General features: G+C 40.1%; 1 long non-coding RNA gene across 1 annotated transcript; it reads right to left on the bottom strand.

Moving 5' to 3' along the window:
• Nucleotides 1–295: 295 nt before the first annotated feature.
• LOC108176590 (uncharacterized) lies at nt 296–5869 on the bottom strand. Its single transcript, XR_011389398.1, has 3 exons — nt 5664–5869; nt 1341–1401; nt 296–772 (listed from the first exon to the last, which is right to left on the bottom strand). It is a non-coding gene; the product is annotated as an uncharacterized lncRNA (long non-coding RNA).
• Nucleotides 5870–10413: the final 4544 nt, after the last annotated feature.

The raw sequence follows: 10413 nt of genomic DNA, 5'->3' as shown, positions 1-10413 counted from the left end.
CTGACACTGCTGGTTGAGCCATGGGACTTAGGACTGAAGCCTGCTGTGCAAAGTGGCGATGGGGACCAGGGCCCAAGATGGTGTCTGAGGCATAGATGGTGCCACAGATAAGACTGCACCGTTTTACTAACATTCCACATTGGGTTTTTTGGGAAATTCCAATTTTCAACCTGAAGAATTTGAAGAAGTAGACATTTCAGATTACTGAACCAGTGAAAATTGTAAAATACAGTTGGGAAAAAAAAAGAAAGGTCTTTATATCCTTGTGCATACTATTTACTGTGAGAGTAATGACTTGGATTTTTTTTAACCTTTATTTAGCAAATATAAATTTCCAAAGTACAGTTTATGGATTACAATGGCTTCCCCCCACCCATAACTTCCCTTCCACCCGCAACCTTCCCAGTTCCTGCTCCCTCTCCCATTCCATTCACATCAAGATTCATTTTCAGCCAGCGCCACGGCTCACTAGGCTAATCCTCCACCTTGCGGCACCGGCACACCGGGTTCTAGTACCAGTCGGGGCGCAGGATTCTGTCCTGGTTGCCCCTCTTCCAGGCCAGCTCTCTGCTGTGGGCCGGGAGTGCAGTGGAGGATGGCCCAAGTACTTGGGTCCTGCACCCCATGGGAGACCAGGATAAGTACGTGGCTCCTGCCATCGGATCAGCGCCGTGCGCCAGCTGCAGCCTGCCGTCCGCGGCGGCCATTGGAGGGTGAACCAACGGCAAAAGGAAGACCTTTCACTGTCTCTCTCCTTCACTGTCCACTCTGCCTGTAAAAAAAAAAAAAAAAAAAAAAAGATTCATTTTCAATTATCTTTATATACAGAAGATCAATTTAGTATATATTAGGTAAAGATTTCATCAGTTTGCACCCACACAGAACATAAAGTGTAAAATACTATTTGAGTACCAGTTATAGCATTAATTCACATTGAACAACACGTTAAGGACAGAGATCCTACATGAGGAGTAAGTACACAGTGACTCCTGTGGTTGACTTAACAAATTGACACTCTTGTTTATAGCATCAGTAATCTCCCTAGGCTCTAGTCATGAGTTGCCAAGGCTATGGAAGCCTTTTGAGTTCGCGTGGACTTGGATCTTATTTAGACAAGGTCATAGTCAAAGTGGAGGGTTTAATAGTATTTGTTTTCCAACACTGAGGTCTTGATAGTGTCTGCACTTCAGAATGGAAGAGCCCAGGGGAGAGTGTCTGCAGAGGAACACAGACATGCTGCCTCTGAAAGTGCCGTGTTGGATTAAGACTCCACCCGTGGTGGTGGCTCAATGCAATAGAGTTAGGTGTAGGTGGGGAGGGAGACACTCACGCTTAGTCACCTTGAGGAGACAGATCAGCCTGGGCTCCACGCAGTGAAAGACAAGTGCTATAGTCTCCCAACTTAGAGAAACAAAATAAAATTAAAAAAGTCAACAGCATTATCTTGTACTTTTCTTCTTTCTACGAAGAAGATAAAACCCTTTTCCTCCGTTGTGGTGTCATTAACTCTTAGTAAGCCCTTAGTTTATGGCAAGGCGATGGAAAGGTAGAGGCATGGCTAGGTCTGGGTGTCAGTCCCGACTCCCCACTCACTCCACAACTCCCTGAAATATCCATGCCTTCAATTTTCAATCCCTAGAGAAAGAGTTTGTGCGATAATCTCCAGATTGAACCTTCTGCTTCCATCCACTTTGTGGGTAACTGGGTCACAGTCCTAACCATCAGTTATTTACATACAAACCTTCAAACCAATACTTACATAAATAAAAATTATCCAATTCTCTGGTCCAAGCCACAGGAAAAGCTGGGTAGTCTTTCCCATCCCTTACTCCCAGAAAGTCCCTACTGGATCTTTGCTGTGAGACTAGCAATGCTTACATTCAGAGGCTCAGGCTCCTCCTCTAGTTACCTGCAGGAATCTGATGCTAGAATCCTGGATTCCAGATATATTAATTGTATTGTTGCATTTAGTGGGTATTAAATAGTATATACTAATCAAATTGTGCCTCTCCACTTTATTACCCATAATTCCTCATTCTTCCATAATTTCCCATTTCAGTTTCCTTAAAAGAAAACCTTGAGTGTTTGAAATGATATGGCTATGGAAAAACAGTTCAGAAAGATAAATGACTAAATGTATCAATCAATTATTTCATGCTAGTTGACTGCCTTAGGCTTTTGAATACTATTTTTTAGCATTCATGTTAAATGATAACAGAATCAAATATTCTTTAAATGCAAAGGGTTTTACTACTTTTCAAATAATGTAGGTTTTTTCTCTACTCTTCAAAATCAACTTCTTTTAACTACCATTAGCAGAGAAGCAATAAACAGATCCTTACCACTGATGATGTCATAATGGATAATGGAAAAGCATTAATTTTCATAATATCATCATTAATTATAGCCAACATTGAAATACAGTGGGGCTGACTTTGTCATATTTAATGAAGCAAATGCTTTGAAATATTAATTAACAAAATCAATCTCAATATACTGGGGACTGTAAAATATATTGTTTAAAAATTTAATCATACAAAATAAAGTAACTTTTGTGTTCAAGAAGATATCATTAATGTAATTTAATACTTCCATTTTATACGATACTAGACTTTGGAAAATCAATAGAAAAAAAAAACACAAGAAAGCTATTTTTTTTTTGACAGGCAGAGTAAGACAGTGAGAGAGAGAGAGAGAGACAGAGATAAAGGTCTTCCTTCCGTTGGTTCACCCCCCCCAGATGGCCACTACAGCCAGAACTACACTGATCCGATGCCAGGAGCCAGGTGCCTTCTCCTGATCTCCCATGTGGGTGCAGGGCCCAAGTACCTGGGCCATCCTCCACTGCCTTCCTGGGCCTCAGCAGAGAGCTGGACTGGAAGAGGAGCAACCAGGACAGAACTGGCGCCCCAACCAGGACTAGAACACAGAGTACTGGTGCCACAGGCGGAGGATTAGCCTAGTGAGCCGTGGCGCCGGCCGCTTTTGTTTTACTCAATATAAATTTTTATTCTAAAAATGATAATGTTATGGCCTATACCCTATGTTAGCATGTGGATGAAATTAGATCGTTAATGAGAAAGTATCTATAAGCAATAAAATACTTCACATCTGAGAATAATTTCCTACTACTCAGATAGAAAAGATAGGTTTGGCTAGGGCAAAGGAGTGTCCTTCATTTTGTAATCCAAAATAATAATCTCAGTGACAAAAAAAATTACAAGTGGTCAGCATTCATTGTATAACTCTCTATGCCAGGCACTGTATTTAAAACTTCAGACTGATTATTGTACTCCCTATAAAAACACTTGAGGGAAATATTGTAAAGCTTACTCACCAATGTGATAACAAATTTGAACTAATAAAGCCAAGTTCCTTATTCATAAACTTTGGTTTAACTCCAAAGTCCATGCACTTAGACATGAGCAGATGTTGTCTTTGAGAGTAACAGGTACTTTTCCTTATTGAATTTGCATCATCATGGCCTCTGGTTGGCCAGGTGATATTCTGGAATTATCTCATTTAGATCAGCATCTGAGAAAGGAATTAGGAAGAAACTAAGACTAAAATGTGAAATTTAAAAAGGGGAAGATTGAATCTTTCCTGAAAATTTTAAATGAGAGTTGGTGAGAAGACTATAATTGTGTAGTCTCCAACTGATTATATATCAATTTTGGAATTATCATTATGTTTGTGTCTGTAATTCCAAGTCCATGTAAGCTTCTGCCTACAGGTTGGATAACATTACTTGTGGACCCACATAACAAACTTTAATCCTTATTGTTCTTAAGGGAGGCAGATTTGAAAAAGGCAAATAAAAATAAATTTTAGTAGAGCATGCTCCTGTGCTCCCCCCCAACTCTCTTCCAGAGCCAGTTAGAGAACAAGTTAATCGTTAATTTGTTCATTGTAATGGATTATGCTTGGTTCTGTAGTTCTTAAGAATCTTGGTTGGCCGGCGCCGCAGCTCACTAGGCTAATCCTCCGCCTTGCGGTGCCAGCACACTGGGTTCTAGTCCCGGTTGGGGCGCAGGATTCTGTCCAGGTTGCCCCTCTCCCAGGCCAGCTCTCTGCTGTGGCCAGGGAGTGCAGTGGAGGATGGCCCAAGTACTTGGGCCCTGCACCCCATGGGAGACCAGGAGAAGCACCTGGCTCCTGCCATCAGATCAGCGCAGTGCGCTGGCCGTGGCAGCCATTGGAGGGTGAACCAACGGCAAAGGAAGACCTTTCTCTCTCTCTCTCTCTCTCTCTCTCTCTCACTGTCCACTCTGCCTGTCAAAAAATAAAAAATAAAAAATAAAAAGAATCTTGGTCAGCATTCATTTTAGAAGTGACTAAGACAGTGCCCCACACTCAAGCACCCAGGGAGATGTTTAAAAAGAAGCAAATTACTTTACCTTCATAAACATCATTTTTCTCATGTTAAAATGTGGCTCATGATAAAATGTACCTCAGAGTTTCTTGTCAAGATTAAATGAGATGACTTATAGGGCCTGGTTTGTAGAATGTGCCTGGAAAGCAGAGTCTATTACTTCGTGCATGTTTATAACCAACACCAAGGAAAATAAATGAAAATATTCATTTTAATTAATTTATTAATTGACAAATTAGTTAATTGATAGGCTGGTGATATTCAGAAATGTCCAGGGACAAGAGCAGTTCCTCCCATCATTAGTAAAGAAGACACCGGAAACCCAGTTGGCAAGCATACGACAAAATATTCTAAGGCCAGTGACAGGTTGTAAAAGCATAGATTCAATCCTACCTAAATTTTAGTGTCTGCGATTCTGAGATAAAAATTAAACTTAACAACATTAGAGATTCTTTCAGAGATGTGATCTCATTTGTCTTTGAAATGATGAAACAATATAATATTGGTATAACTTGCACATCGGAATCATATTAACAAGAAATATATTTATAAACTATGGCATATGGATGTAGAAATTTATGTTTTCTTGTCCACTGCTTAAAGGATCATATTAAGAGCTATTCCTCAATTTCTCACATTGCTAAGATATTTGTGAAAGTAATATTCTCTCTTTAATTATTAATACTGCATTGATTTGTTTTCTCATAGTCCAAGTGACAAAAAATCCATTAAGAAATACAAGCAGTAAAATCACATATAAAACTTAAAGTTTAACTAGGAGAAAAAAATATTTTGCTAGATCTCATTTGTCTTTCAGATTTAATTTCCTTTACTTTAAGAAAGTCTATAAAGAATGGACTACCATTTTATTAAAACAATACAAATAGTTAATAGCACCTTTTATCTAGGACTTGCAGTTCATTATACAAAGGACAACATATATTCATATATCCCATTGCAATCCATCCAACATCTCTCCCAAAGCAGATCTGGCTTACTTGTTTTATAGGTGGGAACAATGGCACTTAATGAACATGCATTTACTTTATTCCGTTTTTTTTTTCTTAAAAAGTAACACAATAAAGGTTTCCTGAAGCCAATGTCTTTTTCTTGCTTCCACTGCCTAACGTTTCAGTGGTGGTCTTTTGCATATATGATTTCCCCCCAACACTCCCCCTGTGTCTCTTAAATACCTGTGGAGACAAGGTCAGAGCAAAGACTAAGGTCCCACACCCTGTGTGATATAAATAGGCTTCACCAGTACGGAGGTGGCAGGGATACAGTCACTGACCTGGGTGAGAACCATCTGAGAAGTCAAGGAGAGCTTCCATGCGCTGAAAACTGGGTTATGCCGTTCAAGTTTGCTAACCTATGGTGGGGACTGCTAACAGTCTAGCAGATTCCCTTCTCTCTTCTCTGCAGGGTAATGGTGAGGCCTGATGGACTTGATTCCACATAATGTCTTTGCAGCTTTGTGTAGCTGCGTGCCACAGATCTGCGTAATGGGGAGTGAAGTGAAATGACAGGTGCTATTTTTGGTGCTAAGGCTTTTAAGGGAAGGAGGGTGCCTCCCTCAAGCTGGGTCCAGTGAATGAGGCTTTAGGGGAGGGAAGGAATAAATTCTGGAAAGCCATTGAAATGTAAACACTTGATCTGGGCAGTGTAATAGAGGAAAGTAAAGTTTTATTTTGATAATTGATATTACTAATTCTTGTACTGCAATAACAAATGCTGATCCAAAGCTGAGTCCCTAGGAAAGATAATCAGTCTCTTTCCTTTTCTTCCACTACTTTTTCTGCTCCAATACTTTTGTGACTATTGTGACTTCTTTTTCAATTCTGTGTTGTACCTTGTTATTGAGGTTTTCCTATTGCATCAATATTGTAGTCATAGAATATTGGATAGCAATATACGACTTCTCGTAAGATATGCTAGCTGTTTTATAATTAAAGTTTTTTAAAAGATTTTATTTATTTATTTGAGAGATAGAGTTACAGACAGTGAGAAGGAGAGACAGAAAGGTCTTCCATCCGCTGGTTCACTCCCCAAATGACCACAATAGCCACAGCTGGGCTAGGCTGAAGCAAGAAGCCGGGAGCTCTATGTAGGTCTCCCACATGGGTGTAGGGGCCCAGCAACTTCAGTTGTCTTCTGCTGCTTCCCTGGGCACATCAGCAGGGAACTGGATTGGAAGTGCAGCAGCTGGGACACTAACAGCTGCCCATATGTGATGCTGCTGTCACGGGCAGTGGCTTCACCAGCTACATCACAACACCTGCACCTGTTTCTGATTTCTGATTGCTAGAACTGAAACACAACAAACTCATGCTTCTAGGCACTTTATTTTATAGCGATTTATTGTGACAACAATATGGAACTATATACTCACTCAGCTGCATTAGAAGTTATGTGGACAAAATCGAAGATATCACCTCCACATCCTTCTTGGCACCTAGAGTTTTGCAAGAGCCATGCCAGACCCTCACATTGTGGCAGAAAGCTACAACACCCATGGCCTTCAGAAGTGGCCATAGACAGGTCAGATTCATTGAATTGCATGCAACGGTACAAGAGTTTTTTTTTTTTTTTCCAAATGTGGTAGAAAAACTGAATTTCCATAGTTTTCCAGAGTACTATCTTTGGCATACAAATGGCCAACCCAAATTAAGCAGGGCCTTTAAAATGAATCTTGTCATATGCAATAAAAACTTACCCAAGGATTCTAGTCAAATATATTGATATATCCTAATGGACAAATTGGGGAAGAAGTGTCAGTTGGGCAATAGCGTAAATTTGTTACTAGGCTCATCATGGCCGCTCTTATTTTATTTATTTTATTTTTTATTTTTATTTTTTGACAGGCAGAGTGGACAGTGAGAGAGAGAGAGACAGAGAGAAAGGTCTTCCTTTGCCGTTGGTTCACCCTCCAATGGCAGCCACGGCTGGCACGCTGCGGCCAGCGCACCGTGCTGATTCGATGGCAGCAGCCAGGTGCTTCTCCTGGTCTCCCATGGGGTGCAGGGCCCAAGCACTTGGGCCATCCTCCACTGCCTTCCCGGGCCACAGCAGAGAGCTGGCCTGGAAGAGGGGCAACCGGGACAGAATCTGGCGCCCTGACCAGGACTAGAACCCGGTGTGCTGGCACCGCAAGACAGAGGATTAGCCTAGTGAGCCGCGGCGCCGGCCATGGCCACTCTTATTAATACATCCACTGAGGTCATAAGTGGTGCCCAAAAACAAAAGGAAGCAGAATATTTATTAGGGCACTTGGGAACAAGATGGTGTTGGAATGAGACACAGATGTTTAGAATACTCATCATTTTTTTAGATACTATTAAAAGTGACAAGTTCCTACTCACTCAACTTTTTGGCTCTTGTGTTCTCTTCTCCCTGAAAATAATGTAGAAGTGGCTTACATTTTATTATTGTTATTAATATTACATGGAACAGTTATTGCAGTAGTAATAAACAGGGATATTTTGTGCTTATAATCGCTCTTTTTAGGGGAAAAATAAGCCTCTCTTGGAAGTCCAGAGGAAAGCATTTGCATGTTCACTTTATGAGTATAATTAGCACATTTGTCCATGCTGTCATTGATGATAATCAACACAATAATAACTCCTTATGTTTATGCAGCCACATGCAATTTACCGTCTTTTCTCAGCCTTTATAGTGTTATATTCACCATGTCCTTGGATGTTGTTAACGGTTATTAGGGGAGAGCAGAATGGGGAAGGATGTCCTCACATTTTTTAAGATGGGGTAATAGAGATCCAGAGATGATCCCAGCTCAGTTTGGGATCAGATCTAGTTTCTCAGACAGAAGTTCCCAAGTTAGGTAAATGTATGCCCAAGTCATGACTTTCAAAAAATATGCATTCTCCATGTTGCTCTACTTACCCTTTAGTGCAACATCACATCCCTCTTTGTCACAGGTACATCGGTGGTGTGACTTGAAAGACAGTCCATATAGCAAACAATACACTTCCTCTTCTCATTTACTTAAACACAAGTGGTATAATTCTATTACATAACTCCCTCTCAGGTAAGTTATATGCACTACAAAGGGGGTTCTCTGGAGGTTTGTTTAATTAATATTATAGCAAAATGTAAACAGTGGAGCTCCAGGTTCCCTGTCAGGTCTTTGAAGTCTCTACATCATAGACTCTATTATGTGGAATCTTTTGTAAGCACCATTAGTAAAAAGACACAGTTAACCAGAGGGTTTGGCTTTTTACTATCAAATTGAAACAAGACTTACCTGAAAAGTACTGATACAAAAAAATTATGGTACTATTTATTTTCTGATTGTGAAGAATTAAAATCAATAATTAAAGCCCTAGAAGCTTAACTAAATATAACTCTTATAGAATAATTCAGTTGTTTCAAATAATATGATATGGCCGAGTGTGTAAATACCAGTGGCCTCTTGGTTCTGAATCCTGAGTTGTTCTCATACTCTGTGTCTCTGTATAGGTTTAGAAATACTCAGAGTGGTTTTGTCACTTTGGGAATTAGCCAGTCAACAATAATCAAATGACTCTCTCTCTCACGCAGGTAATCTTTCACCATTATTTATCTCCACATAATATTTCACAACTCAGGGAAGAAGACAATATTTATCCCACACCAGAGAGTTACTCTCAGGTTAATAAATGAGCATAGTTCCAGAAATAGCCATGATGGATTAAAAAAAGTGTGCATTGAGTGAAGAGATGCATCTCGAAGCCAGAGTTATGCAGCAAGAAAAAGGGTGAGCCAGCTCTGGAGAGAACTAGCAAGGGCATGGACCTGATGAGCACAGGTAGAAGAATCATTCCGCCCCTCCACCCCACACACAATTCTGCCTTCATTGAAATCTGGGCCTGGACCTACCACGGACTGCACCTACTTGTGTTTCCCATGCCTGGCCTCATTTTCCTCTGGGCAGATAATTGTGAATTTTTTTTTTTGGTCTTGTTTATTTTGACTTAAGCTCTTCTCAGGGTCTGACACCTTGTAGTTATTTAAGATGCATTAATTGAGTTTGAAGAGAACCAGCAGCAAGAGCAATGCCACCATGGAGCATTATAATTGTTTAATATAGGTGGCCATATATTGACAAAACTTCTATCTGCCTTATTATATTTTATTCACACAGCAAATTATATATGGCTTATTAATGATAGCTATTATTTCTTCAATTTAAATGCCAGATATTTTATAAAAGTTATTTGACCTAATACTTTCGTGTAATACATTCAAAAAGAGGCCCTGCTTTTCTTTCTCTTTCTCTCTCTTTCTCTTTCTTTCTCTCTTTCTCAGATGAAGCAATAGAGCATCCAAGAGGGTAAATAATTAGATCACAGTCCATGTGACTCCAGTGTCTGTGGGCAACATGAGTCGTTTAATGCTATTTCACAAATGCAATGAATTTTGCGGTGCTCATGTACTTGATCTCACTCACAGAGAGAACACTGAGTAGCAGATAGAATAGGATGCCCAGAAAAGACAATTTTCTAGCTCCAGTACCTACTTGATTTTCCAAATCACAATTAGGACTACATAAGAAAAAAAGAAAGAGGAACCAGCAGTGTGAACGCAGCCAGGAATTCACCTTGCAGCTTATAAACCTTAATTAAACCTAATTTGTAAATCTTAATTGAACCACATGTAAAGGCATTAATGAATCAGTATAATAACATCGCTCTTCCAATAAGACAACACACTAATACTAAATACTTATATTCCTGGAAAATGTACTCATGTGGGCCTCGTGAATGTGTAATAGGGAAGTAGATAAACAATTAATCTCATTAATTGTAATCAGAAGACAAAAAAGTACCAGCCGGCTGCCTGGAGAAATCACCTTTGCCAGGTTTCCTCCCAAGCAGATCGGGTGCTAATGAAGTGACTGCATGGAGTAAGTGAACCCTGAAGACCTCGGGAGCTCAGTGGATGTCGAGAGGCAGGCACAGGCTGGGGGAAACCAGGCACGCTGTGTGAAAGTCAGTTCCTTCAGGATTACTATCAGTTTCACTCATTCACTCAACAGATGAACA

The sequence above is a fragment of the Oryctolagus cuniculus genome, chromosome 6 (assembly GCF_964237555.1).
Source record: "Oryctolagus cuniculus chromosome 6, mOryCun1.1, whole genome shotgun sequence".
NCBI lineage: Eukaryota > Metazoa > Chordata > Mammalia > Lagomorpha > Leporidae > Oryctolagus > Oryctolagus cuniculus.
The sequence above is the reverse complement of the archived record's forward strand: the minus strand, read 5'-3'. Positions and strand labels throughout refer to the sequence as shown.